Source organism: Doryrhamphus excisus, linkage group LG2 (assembly GCF_037039965.1).
Source record: "Doryrhamphus excisus strain RoL-2023G ecotype Guam linkage group LG2, RoL_Dexc_Guam_v1.1, whole genome shotgun sequence".
NCBI lineage: Eukaryota > Metazoa > Chordata > Actinopteri > Syngnathiformes > Syngnathidae > Doryrhamphus > Doryrhamphus excisus.
In genome coordinates this window covers 199861-212866 of record NC_136358.1, presented here as the reverse complement: position 1 = coordinate 212866, position 13006 = coordinate 199861, and the positions used below count along the sequence as shown (strand labels likewise).

Below are 13006 nucleotides of genomic sequence, written 5' to 3'. Positions count from 1 at the left end.
GATAGGATCAGGAATGTGTTGTCCAGAAGACTTGGTCACAGTCGCAGGTCACCTGTCGACAGGTGGCGGAGTCTCATTGAGAGTTATCGGCCACCAATGAGTATCATCCTTAGAAACACGTGATCGCCATTTGCCTCGGGCGTGCGGCGACAAACCCTTTATGTGTGTTGTATCATTTAGGGTTGCCAACACCCTGATTGAGCCAACAAGGGTTGCACTTCATCCCATATTGCTGCGAGACATGTATGGATAGGAAGATAAAACCAATCCAATGTACTGTATACGTATATGCTAGTCAGGTATACTGTATGTCAAGGAGAGGAGTATGTATATTATAGGAGACAATGCATTGTATTTTTATGATATTACAGTCATGCAATCTCAATATTATTGTCATGGGGCTTGAAAGAAAATATTTCATGTCTCAATATTGTGCATAGGAATTGTAATAAATAGTCTGGTTTCTCTTAAAAAGCCATTTAGGAGGCTTAAACACATGCTACCTCCTTAAAGCCACAGTGCTTTCTAATCTTTCATTTAAATGCTAAATGCGCTGAAATTATTGACAGCATTTCCAACTCCGAGGTATTGAAAGCAGCTTTGCAATGTTGCCTCAGTCACCCATTCAGACATGAACCCCCCCCCCCCCATCAGCGTGCAGGTTACACCGCAATAATAGATTACGGGAGATCAAACCTGAAACTTTCCATTCCAGAGATGCTGACTCAATGATAAAGTATGAATAACCTTGTTTGGCAATCTGGCTAATATATCTCCAGCTACTGGAAATTCAATCCATATGTACTGCTTGTTATCGTTTCTGCAGGGAAGTGGTGATATTATTTGCATTACCATATGGTTTGCTCACACTTGTTGCATCAATGAGATAAATGTGATGTGATGGGGGGGGGGGGGGGGCATAGGATGGATAATTCCACGGCTGCACATGATGGTGTCAATCATGTTAAACGATTTGGGATCTAACCATGGGCAAAGAAAGTTAGGACATTTGTGTCATTGGTGGTTAGCAAATAGAGGGTTCAAATCTCCCTTTTGTGGCGTTTGCATGCGTTTTCACACTTTCCCGTGTGTGTGTGTGTGTGTGTGTGTGTGTGTGTGTGTGTCGTTTGCTCCAGGTACTCTGGCTTCCTTCCACATCCTAAAAATAAGCATGTCAGGTTAATTGGAGACTTGAAATGATCCCATTGTGGGAATGGTTGTTTGTCTGTGTCCTCCGTGGCTGGGAATTGGACATTTTTGGTTGCAAGGCACAGATGTCTCGGTTTTTGTGTACGTGCCTTGTCATTTTAGGCTCATTTAAAGAACAGAGAAGATTCTTTGAGTGATGAATGTCCTCTAGCGATTTTCATTTCTTTCAACATGACTAAAATGCCTTGAAAAATCTTATTTTAAAAAATGAATGGAATGAAAATGTGAACAGGATTGCTTTTTTGGGCAAAGAAATTGTATCAGACAATTGTGTGCTTTGTAACAGTACGAGCATAATGTGTTCAATATTTTTTCAGCACTATTCTATTTTTTTCATTTTTTTTCAACATTTTCCAGCAGGGGGATGCTTTAACAAGATGTGATGTTTTCTAAGTATGCTGTTTTTTAATATGTCAAACTGTAGTGGGCAAAATATAGGGTTTAGAGTGTTGGTCCTGGATGGTAATCCCCATGAATAGGAGGGGGAAATCTGTATTATTTTATATATGTTACATCTTCTTATATGATCGTATTCATATATTTCACATTCTCCTTTGTTTGATTGCATGATCAACAAATGAAAGGCTCATTAAATGATTTTTGCATCGCTGGCCCTGCGCTTACCTGCTATCGAATCGACACCAACATTTGCAGTATCGCACAGCTCATGGCTGAAGTGTGTTGTTGTGAAGTCCGTTGCCAGTCCAGACTCCCGTCCGAAATGCCAGTCCTTTTTACCGCAACACCACTCGGGCCGTGCGGCTCTGTGATTGGCTGCTAGCTTGCCTGGCAGGAAGAAAGAGCTGCTGTGTTGAGGCCGAAAACTCAGACCCAATCTGGAAAGAGGGGACGATAAGAAAATACCTGCGAAGATTATACACACTCAACAGGAGCCGCGAACGGCGTTTTTAGCGTGGCGACGGGGCGAGATCTGCATGGCTTCCCGGCAACGTCGCTGCCAAGTCGACCAAGTGCCGCTGACTCTTAATGAGAATGTGCCGTGCGGTGACCTGGCCGCTCATTTCAGTCTTTACATGGACGAAACATAGCTGCTAGTGCTGGCGCCGTGAGCTCATGGTGGCGGAAAAAACTCCCTTTTTGGTGCAAAACTGACGACGGAAGCCTAATATTCCGCCCGGAGCAGCGTGGGCTTTACCGCCTCAAATCTCCCCGTTTGACGCCTCTCCGCATCAGGTGAGTTCAATTTGTAGCTTTTTCATGAGCCATTAACACGACGACCTCACATTCCCACTTGGAATGCTAGCCGCACGCCGTGCTTTTATTTCCATAATGTCCTTTTCGCTGCATGACTATATTCTTATTGGCGACCCCGGCGACACAAACCGGCTCATTGAATCCCTTCCTCAAATAACAAGTCAACGGAGCAGGGTGAGGGGATTACCCGCCAGCTGTCCCGGGTGTTTATCTTTACCTTACATAGTGGAAACGCGTCCTAACCGTGCTAATTTTGGTCCCGTTTCACTTGCCTATTGTGGATTAACAGTTGACGTCAGACGATCCCAACCCTTCCATGTGGCTAACAAGTGGCAGCTTTTGATAAAACCTTTTCCAAAGAAGTTGGAACAAAACAAAATCATATACAGGCTCAGCTGTGCAACACAACCAAGTGTAGTTTATAGCTAAGTATGATGAACAGCATGATGAATTTCCTGTAAAAAATAAACAACTAAAGTAGCTATTTAAAAGTCTGAGGTGGTTTACAATTTGGAAGGGAACAGTATTGACTTGTTAAATATATAATAAAGATATGGTGTCAGAGTGCCCTGGGGGTGGGGGAGGGTTTGTTGTTGTTTTTTAATTGCCATTGTTTAAAAATACAACATATTATAATCTATTAGACGAGTTTGCTCTGTCACCGATAACACAAAGCTAATAGTTTTTGTCAGATAGCTTCACATATGTTGATCTTCAACGGCATCCTTTAACGTCCACAATGTATCAAAGTTTCAGTTTTTTTGGATGCGGATGGCTGAATGTAGGTTCATTTTCCCTCAAGATATTTATTTTTTAAAGAATTTTGAATCGTCTCTACACAAAAACAAATTTGGTCCTCGCCACAAAATGTCCCATTGAAAATTCCGTTAACTTCAACTAATATAATGAGATTTTGACTCAGGCATTGTATTTGTCCACCAGAGGGCGCTACGTTCCCCCCAGTCAAAGCATGCAGCACAATGACCATTTAGTGCTTTCTGCCTGAAGGATAGGTCGGTGTCTCCATTGATATTTGCAATACTATGTGTTTAGGAGTTATGTAAACATAGCCAATAAGTGGTTAAAATTATTCAATTCATTTGGGGGGATCACCGAGGTCGACACGTGCAACCCATCTTATTCGCAATTTTTATCTACATCAGTGTAACCTGTTGTTCAAGTTTGGTTTGCTTTTAAAAACAAGTTGTTGCTCAACTGTGGGAAAAATTGATACATTTATGGGTTGCAATATCGTCAACTTCTGTGCTAACCGTCTCGTTACACAGCATTAAAACATGGTCACAGACTGCTGCAGACTGCTGCAGACTGCTGCAGACTGCTGCAGACTGCTGCAGACTGCTGCAGACTGCTGCAGACTGCTGCAGACTGCTGCAGACTGCTGCAGACTGCTGCAGACTGCTGCAGACTGCTGCAGACTGCTGCAGACTGCTGCAGACTGCTGCAGACTGCTGCAGACTGCTGCAGACTGCTGCAGACTGCTGCAGACTGCTGCAGACTGCTGCAGACTGCTGCAGACTGCTGCAGACTGCTGCAGACTGCTGCAGACTGCTGCAGACTGCTGCAGACTGCTGCAGACTGCTGCAGACTGCTGCAGACTGCTGCAGACTGCTGCAGACTGCTGCAGACTGCTGCAGACTGCTGCAGACTGCTGCAGACTGCTACTTTGCAGGGCAATTGAAGCTTCAAAATGGCAGTACTAACCTGGATTGTACTTCAGCAATTAAGAACATTTGTGCATGTACGGAAGCTTTGGCATTGTGGTCAAGACATACACCAAAATGACTACAATTGTGATATAAGTAGTATAAAATGTAAAAATGTAGCATGTAAAAAGTAAAGAATTGTGACCATCGCTGGTCTATATTATTTCCGTTTGTCTTCATTAACGAGTATATACCAGCTGTCACGTGGATGTATGGGCGAACACAAAACAAACCTGTTCTGTCCACTGCTTCATTGATTTCCCTGTTGCTGCCCAGCCGCATGAAACGGCCATGTTTCTAGTGATGCACTCATTACCATGTAATCACTGTAGATGGCTCGGAACTTAAAGGGTCCCTGACACGATTCATCAACTTTGCTTAAATATGTTCTATTGTTTGTAATTAGGTTCTACATTGTTCAGTTTTTGAAAGCGAGCGGTAAATTATAGTTCATGTCGCCACACGTGACGCACTAGCTCTCAAAAGATGTTTATATAACACAGCTTTGCAGCCTTGTAATGAAAACATGACTTACCCTCTTGTACCAACTTTGACGTAGTGGTCGTTCTTCTTGTCTAGTCCTGTGTACCGGTGGTCTTAGCCCTTCCTCTGTTGGAAAAGAAAACACATTGACTGTATCACTCTATTGTGAACATCCAGCAGCAACACTAGGTTAGGCATGACTACTGTTTTGATGTCACTTCAGGAAATTAGGCTGAACCGCGAGAGGTAGTTTGCCATGAACGAAAATGTAAGTTTTGCGAATTTACCGTTCGCTTTCAAAACTCTAACAATGCAAAAAACGATACATGTAAGCAAAGTGGATCATCTTTAATGCTGCAGATGAGTGTGGAAAAGTTCCCTGATGAAGCTGACAAAACTGTTTGACCTCCACTGACACCCACATGACTACTCACCATTCTATGAGCCCGTTAGCTCTAATTATTGTCGCTCACTGATACTAATTTTGGATTTGAGGAATTCCCTGCAGAGCTGACATTTTGTTATATAATGTTGTACATAGTGCAAATGTAAAATATGGGAACATAAAGTCTTCCACAGCACTTATCTCCACACTCTAATGTTGTCCTTCTACTGTTTGCGGGTTCCGTGCTACTGCAGTGTGAGGATTGAGATGATAAACAAGTCATTTGCCAGAGTTAATTGGAACTGCATGATAGCATGTCCCTCACTGGATTTATCGCACCAGCCTGATTCCTATCACGGCACGGGAGTATTGAGCAAGAGGCATACACAAAATATAACTGTGTCACATTTAATGCATCTGAGTTTTATAGGTCTACATATCTCACTGATACTGTTTTCCACTGACGACATTGCCACCAACCATGCACTTGGTTCACATCAAAGTTCAGAGATCTGTCATGGCGACCTAATGCTAATGGTAGTGCTAATGGTAATGCTTTAGTTTATTTCATCCACGCCCTGGGTCAGACCTGGGTTTAATATGAAAGCCAGTCAGCATCGCGTCATTTGAGAGCTGATATTTTCACCCCGCACTTCCAGCCTTGTTTTCCTAATTCAACTTCTTGAGGGCAGATTGGATTATGGTGATGTCCCTCTTTAAAATCCGTGGTGAAACTCTGATAGCATTTTGTCCTTTCCTATCTCTGAGTATATTCTTTTGGTTTAATGTCTCCGTCTGTACCTAATGTATCTCCTTCTCCATCTGCTCTGGAATGTCTATTATCTCCTTTCTTTGCTCCATCGTCTCTTTGCATGTCTGCAACTCCTTTTATGTACTCATTCCGTTGTTGTAGCATCTCTATTGTTTTCTCCTGCCGTCATTTGCATATCTCGCCCATCATTAGACTGCTGCAGGTGCCGTATGATTTATTTATTTATTTATTTATTTGTGACCTCATCCATTGTCTTGCATATTTCTGTTTCCGGGAACTCTTCTGGCTACTCTACTGGCTACTCTACTACTTTTTCTTGGTGTTGTGTATAATTCTTGCAAGGCTTTAAGCGGTCTTGTGATGGTGGTCAAGGTATGTGTTCAGAGAAAGTGTCAAACAAAAAAAGGCCAAAACTCTGATAGCAATGAGGAGCTCTGACATTAGACATTCTTTCTATTCAGGAGGAAGTGATGGGGGGGGGGGGTTACATTATCCATCTATCCATCCACCCATCTACTATGACAACCAGACAAATGTAATTCAAGCAATTGGGCAGGTTATCACTTTTGCTGCATATTCTGGTAGAAAAGGGATTTTGAGGGTGTTCCATACCCTGGAGCAGGCTAGACGAGACTGCGTGTGGAGAACATATCTCATCATCACTGCAGTATTATCTGCACAAGGACTCATACCTCTGAGCAAACTCATCATCCAGCAGGATATGGCTAAAATAAATGGTTATTACGATGCCATGCTTCCTATTGAGACGGAATAAAATATCGCTATTATTGTTACTAATGGGTAATTATGTTAATAATGGTTACTGAGCACCTCATATGATTCAATGATGATTATCCCCAGTTGGGTCAGTGTCTTTATTAGAGCAATTTCAACCTGTCCCCCACAAAAATCCCAGGAATGATTGCATTTGGACAGGGCCTTATTCGACATCATCTTTGCTGGTTGCAGCCAAGTTGTGGACTTGATCTTGTCTCAGTAGCTTCAAGAGGCATTTAAACAATCACAATCAATTCATAATAAATAGTCATTTATTAGGGCAGTGGAATAAAGCCGCAACCACTGGAGAGGGTGTGCATGATATCTACGTAGAACATCGAACACCACACACAGATAAACTGGGTAATTAGCATATTTTTTAATTGACAGTGTAGCACAGAAACTATTACTGTAAGTATATTTCCAATATCTCCTATCATGTCAGCCTTCCCATTAACCTTTGGCTTTGAGCCTATGATCCTGGGATTATCTCTTGGCACTCTGTGCAGCCAAATGTGGACGAGATAAATGTGTCAGCAATGAGAATAATTATTGCATTTCTGTAGGTCGTACAGAAATAGACTGACTAGTGTTTGGATATTGACTCGTCTGGTCTTGTAGTCGGACTAATTGATAAATAACTAAAACTCTCAAATCGGTGATTTCATTTTCTTCCCCACTGTAGTTACACGACAGGCCGCCAAGGGACGCAAAGCGTCATGGCTGCCAGAACACGGACAGTCGAAGTAAACACACAACATTATCCCATCCAGTCTGACTGATACGCTACACAGAAACATTGAGGAAGAATCAAACGTCAAATGTGTGCCACATTCGCCAAGTCTGTGGAGTCAGCAGTACAAAGTGAGCAGCTTTTTCCCAAAAGGAATTCTGTGTCAGTTGTTTGAACACACCTTGGCTTTTTGGCTTTGAAGGCCATGACCTTGCCCCAAAAAGTAGTAGTGAGTGACGTAGTGACGTGCCAACACTGCAGAAAAACAGTTTGTGTCCAAAGGTAACACATCCAACACTTGGAGCACAATCATTTTACCAAATATGAACAGTGATTATTCCCAACAACAATGACTTTATTCCGCATAAAGATATATATTCATTTTGTTTTTTTAATTCTTCTTTATTAGGAAAATCAAATGTTCAGTTCAGTTGCATTGTTCCAATAAATATGCTAAATTTGTTTATCTGTGTCAATCCCACCCTCGGCCATCTCTGTGTGGAGTTTGCATGTTCTCCCCGTGCATGCGTGGGTTTTCTCCGGGTACTCCGGTTTCCTCCCACATTCCAAAAACATGCTAGGTTAATTGGCCACTCCAAATTGTCCATAGGTATGAATGTGAGTGTGAATGGTTGTTTGTCTATATGTGCCCTGGGATTGGCTGGCCACCAGTCCAGGGTGTACCCCGCCTCTCGCCCCAAGACAGCTGGGATAGGCTCCAGCGCCCCCGCGACCCTCATAAGCGGTAGAAGATGAATGAATGAATGTACGTAAGTGTAAGTAATGAGCTCGGCAGCTATCCAGAAGTCCTCTGGAGTGCTTGGGAGTGTGACCAATCACAGTGGTATGGGGGTGGAGTAAATTAAACGGGGGAAATCCATGGAATCTGGTCCCCTTAAACTGAAATGGAGGATGGAGGATGAATTAATCGTGATTAAAATGTTTGCCAAAATGACCCAGCCCTATCTTGCAGTGTAAGACATGAATTAGTGGTATTATTACATACTACATATAATTATATTATTACATAATTGTGTGATATAACTGATGCATGTAGTGACTGCATGCTTGTTTTACTTAACTTTTTATCCCAAGCTAGACCGACATTTGCTGAGTCGGCAAACATGCAGATGTGTTGTTCAAGCCAATGAGATTTTCCAGATTGCAATGCAGTATAGCCCAGATGTACAAACGGCACAGTAGTGACTTTCCAGTGTCTTGTGAGAGGCTGTTGAAATGAACCCTGACATTCAGGCAGAAGGGAATGGCCACTTGTTCCATCGTCATTCTGCTCTGGAGTAATTGAGGGACTGGTTACCAGGCTGGTTTACTGTCTTCATGTTCCATGCTATTATAAGAGCAGCTGTCCATAAATCAGCACAGAAATGTTTCGGTCTTTTAAACCCCGAAAGCAACAAGAGTACATCACTTGGCCCTGGTCCTCTGAATCCTTGGCGTTCTGTCTGCCACAACTCTGTGGTAGTCTTAGCTTATTTATCTTTGTCAAAGCATAGCATTAGCTGATTAGCAAGCGTGCCTCCACCTGTGGCGTATGTAAACCCATCGCGTTAGTTATTATTCCTTCTGAGCAGGGCAAGGCTTTTGTTTCCATTGGTTGTTTTCTTGGTTAATGAGTAGCATTATGGAAAAAAAAACCTTGCATCTCCCGCTAAACATAAGAAATGCTTTGAGTTACTTGTTCATTTTCTGCATGCTCATCTGTCCGCAGCGCCGGTGATCCAATATGTCAGCACAGTGAGACCGCCAAGTAGAAAGGATCTCATCAAAATGTTGCACTTTGAGGAGACAAACTGAAGCAGCAAGGATTGCTCCTGGCAGAAATAGTTTTGCAGGCAACTCCTGTAAACCGGCGTTTGTTGATGAAGGCCGGCATTTTACCGGTGTGATCAGTGCGGTTTGAAGGCAAAATATGTCAGATACCAAGCTGCTCTTAGATCAGAGCGTTGGTATGCCACATGGCGGCTAAACAAATTAGCTCATTGTTAATTTGGACAGAAGGGTAATGGGCAGTTGTACAGCAGACAGCAGCACACTAAATGTGGAGCCAAGCTCAGCCTGCATAGATACCAGCGTACGAGATGGACATCTGAGCGTTCACGAGTTGTTTCATTTGTAACGGCCCTTGTGTAATTGGTACAGAGGAACACGTTAAAGTCCGTCCTGTTTGTTTGTCTGTTGACCAGCTCATCGAGTCCTCGTTCGCCGTGTTCTTGCTGTCATGGACATTGACATTGAGACACTAAAGGGTCATTTCTGGTTCAATATTAGGTCCATTCATGCAAGTGTTGTGGTTAGTTAAAGTGGAATCAGAATGATAAAGTGTGTATACATTGACATGTCTGTTCACCAGTTAATCTTTGCCGCTGTCACATGACATCTACAAAGTGATCGACCCACACGATTGACGTAATGGGCACCCCAGTGGTTTGTTTTTGCTTCTTTGAACAATAATATTGAAAAGTATGGGATTACTTCCTAAATATAACACTGACCCCTCCTGCTCAGTCTTCCTGTTTTATGGCAGACCTGGTGTGTTACGTGTTTGAGTGAGGGCGACAAAGTACTGTCAAACTATTTGTGTATGGGAAATTCTGGTATTAATAATTCATGGATCAAGATCAAGAGCAGCACATGTTTATAAATCAAACTTTCTCGTTTCCTACCCTCTGCCTGCCGCTGAAAAATAAAAGAATAGGGTTCACGAGGCCGTCAATAATGCAGACCACATACGGTGAACTATGGTATTTGTATGAAAGGGAACTACAGAATGCGTATGAAAACACGGTGCTAGTTTTGAATGATTTGGCATTTGAAAGTGAGAAACTAACCGGATTCTAGTTATTGGAGGCCTAAAAGATTGCCCAGCGGCTAACATCCACCCACATATTCCATTTTTACAAGCAATTTAGAGGCTTGGACTAAACTAAGATGCATATTTTTTGCCAGGGTACAGGGAGAACATGCCGACCCTGCACAGAAAGGTTGGATGGATTTTGTTTTACCATTTATATAAATATATAACTATATACCATTTGAGGGCGTGATCCTTAATTTGTGGCACTGCAACATGGGATTGAAATAATGAAGTCAAGTTATGAATATGCGGTAACACCTTCTCACCAGCCAATCGAGGCCAAAACAACACGGGGGTAAAGTAGGGCATGAGACTAAAAACAGCAATGTTGTTGTCTGTGTCTTCCCCGTTCAATCTCTGCTGTGCCGAAGTGGAGAGTGACAGTTTTAACACAGGAAGCGGCGTGTAATGACAACTCTGGAAAACCAATACGTTGAACAGCGCATTGATCCTGTTCCGTCTGGATGCTTTTCCGCTTATACAGACGCGTCACAACAAACAAACATCAATCATTAAATGAACTGTTATCTAAACATGGAGGCCTTTATCTCTGGAGTTTGGCATATCCTCCGTTTAGACCGTCTGATGCAAGCTTTAACAACACGTTCCAAAGAATGAGGAAAACCATCCCTTATTGTTCCTTGTGGGAAATACAATTCTGCTTACTTGCGTTATTTTTTTTATTACGTACAATTAGAAACAGGAGCAACCAGATCATGTAGCATGTAATAAATGTGGGCTACATTGGGGGGGGGGGGGGGGGGTACAAACAGTGTCATGCCCCTGAGGAGTTTGGCAAACTGGCATCTTTATAGTAACAACAAGACAAAAGTTCCAGTTGGAGGCTGCGTCTCTCCCATACTCTTAAGTCCTTATGCGTTCCCATTATTAGGTTCCAGCCCCCACCGTGATGGGTGTATTTTCACAAACTACGATTCAGTATTAATACATTTGTAGTTGGAGTATAAAAAAGCACTAAAACGTTTTTATTTTATTATTAGAGCCCTGTAGACATGACATAGCTCCCCTATAGGCACCTTTTGTACTCGTATTACTTAATATAGCAGACATGCTAAGCAATAATAAGACCTAATAACTCACCATTGGCATTGGAAAAGTTTCTTGATGTTGATGTCTCAAACGTAATGTGGGTTAATAATTTCATAATAATAGTCAATCATTTTCCGTACATAGACGTACACCCTGGTAATACTGCTAGCCTAGACCAATATTTCAACATTTTGAACAGTAGGCCACAAAACGGTAATCATTTATAAAAAAAAATTTAAACCACAATCGAGCAAGGCAGCAATGTAGCAAGGGACGACTATACTGAGCTTTTGTATGCTGATTATTTGTTGTGTAAACTTCATAGTGCATAGTAGACGTTAGGTGCTGTGGAACACACTTAAGTCTGTCCTGTTTATTTTGACAACCAACTCCAGTTCAAAACTCCTATTCATATATATTCATATTCAAACGAGTAATAAAGTCACATAAAAAAAAGCCTCAGACCGCCGTTACTTTCTCTCCCGTGGTATTACTGCACACTGTCATCTGTCCGTTGTTGTGCGTAGGCTCCACAGTGTTTACATGCGAGGATGAAGACCTTGATTTCTTTGTCTTTTGTAGACTTAAATGCTTTTCACTGTACATACTGGATGTTGTATGCATTAGAATACATATAGTATTTGTATAAGATGACAAGTAGACATAAGCGGCAAAGTCGTAGAATTCCAAAAGATATGCATCATTATTATATACCACGGTAGGAAATATATCATATAAAAGTCTCTCTCTATCCAGTCACCATGACACATCACCCAAAACGGGGGAAATGCAAAAATAAAATGACTATAATTTCAACTGAATCTTACCTTTCAAGACTGTCGGTTTACATCAGCAGTGCACAGACCACCAATCGCCTTGGATTTCCCTCATGCAGCTGTAGCCTTTTACACTTCTAGCCTGTCCCCTCATTTCATGCACGCCATGGCTGGGATTGGGTACAAACGGAGGCGTGTTGACTTCATGCTGTCAGCAATGATCTTTTGTTTTTAAGTAAGATTCTTTTTTTGGTTGTTTTGAAGATGCAACTGTGGCATTTTAATTCCTAATTGCCACAAAAAATAATAATGTAGAACAAGAAGAAGTAATAATGAAACACAGGTTTTATGACAAGCGAGGGGACATGTGGCGATGGCGGTGCCTGCCTTTTGCATATTGATGCTTGTCCTTTCTTTGGAACAAAACAAAAAGCAAAACATGCACACAGTTCATCTTTTAAAGGTCACTCGACTGCCTGGAAGGTCATTCTGTGGTTTTTGGGTAGATTTTACCCCCCCAAACTTATAAATGCTATAAATGCAAATTGTACAACCACAGGTGTAGTGATACTAAATTGATGTTAATAAAAAAATACTACAGTGTTTAGAGTTATAATACTGTATAATAAAGTGGATGTGCAGTTTTTTCCTTTTTGTCATAAGAAACGGGCGACATTAAGTGATGTTTTTAAGCTTTGTTTATGTATAGACTATTTAAAATAAGTAAATGAATAAATAAATGTGCCACTGTTCTGATCAGAATTCCCCACTGGGCCACAGAGATCCTCCTTCCTTTTTAAATGGTATCCTTGCATATTCAAACTAAACCTGATCCCAGTTTTAAATGCACTCCTGGGAGACCATCCTGTCTATTACGCTCCTAGACTCACTCGGCCAAGCCACCTTGGTCTTTGCAGGTTGAACGTGCTTGTGCATATTTCTGGTGCTTTTCTGTGAAATGAGCGAGTGAGTGAAATCTCAAACCTCTCCTGTGGTGCAGTATAACA

The 13006-nt window shown here is 41.9% G+C and overlaps 1 protein-coding gene across 1 annotated transcript in view; it reads left to right on the top strand.

Annotated features, from left to right (window-relative positions):
• The first annotated feature begins 1976 nt into the window (after nt 1-1976).
• large1 (LARGE xylosyl- and glucuronyltransferase 1) overlaps nt 1977-13006 on the top strand; it is a 61586-nt gene continuing 50556 nt past the window's right edge. The window contains exon 1 of the mRNA XM_058067290.2: nt 1977-2403. The gene's annotated coding sequence lies outside the window, so the exon portion shown is untranslated. The remainder of the gene's footprint in view (nt 2404-13006) is intronic.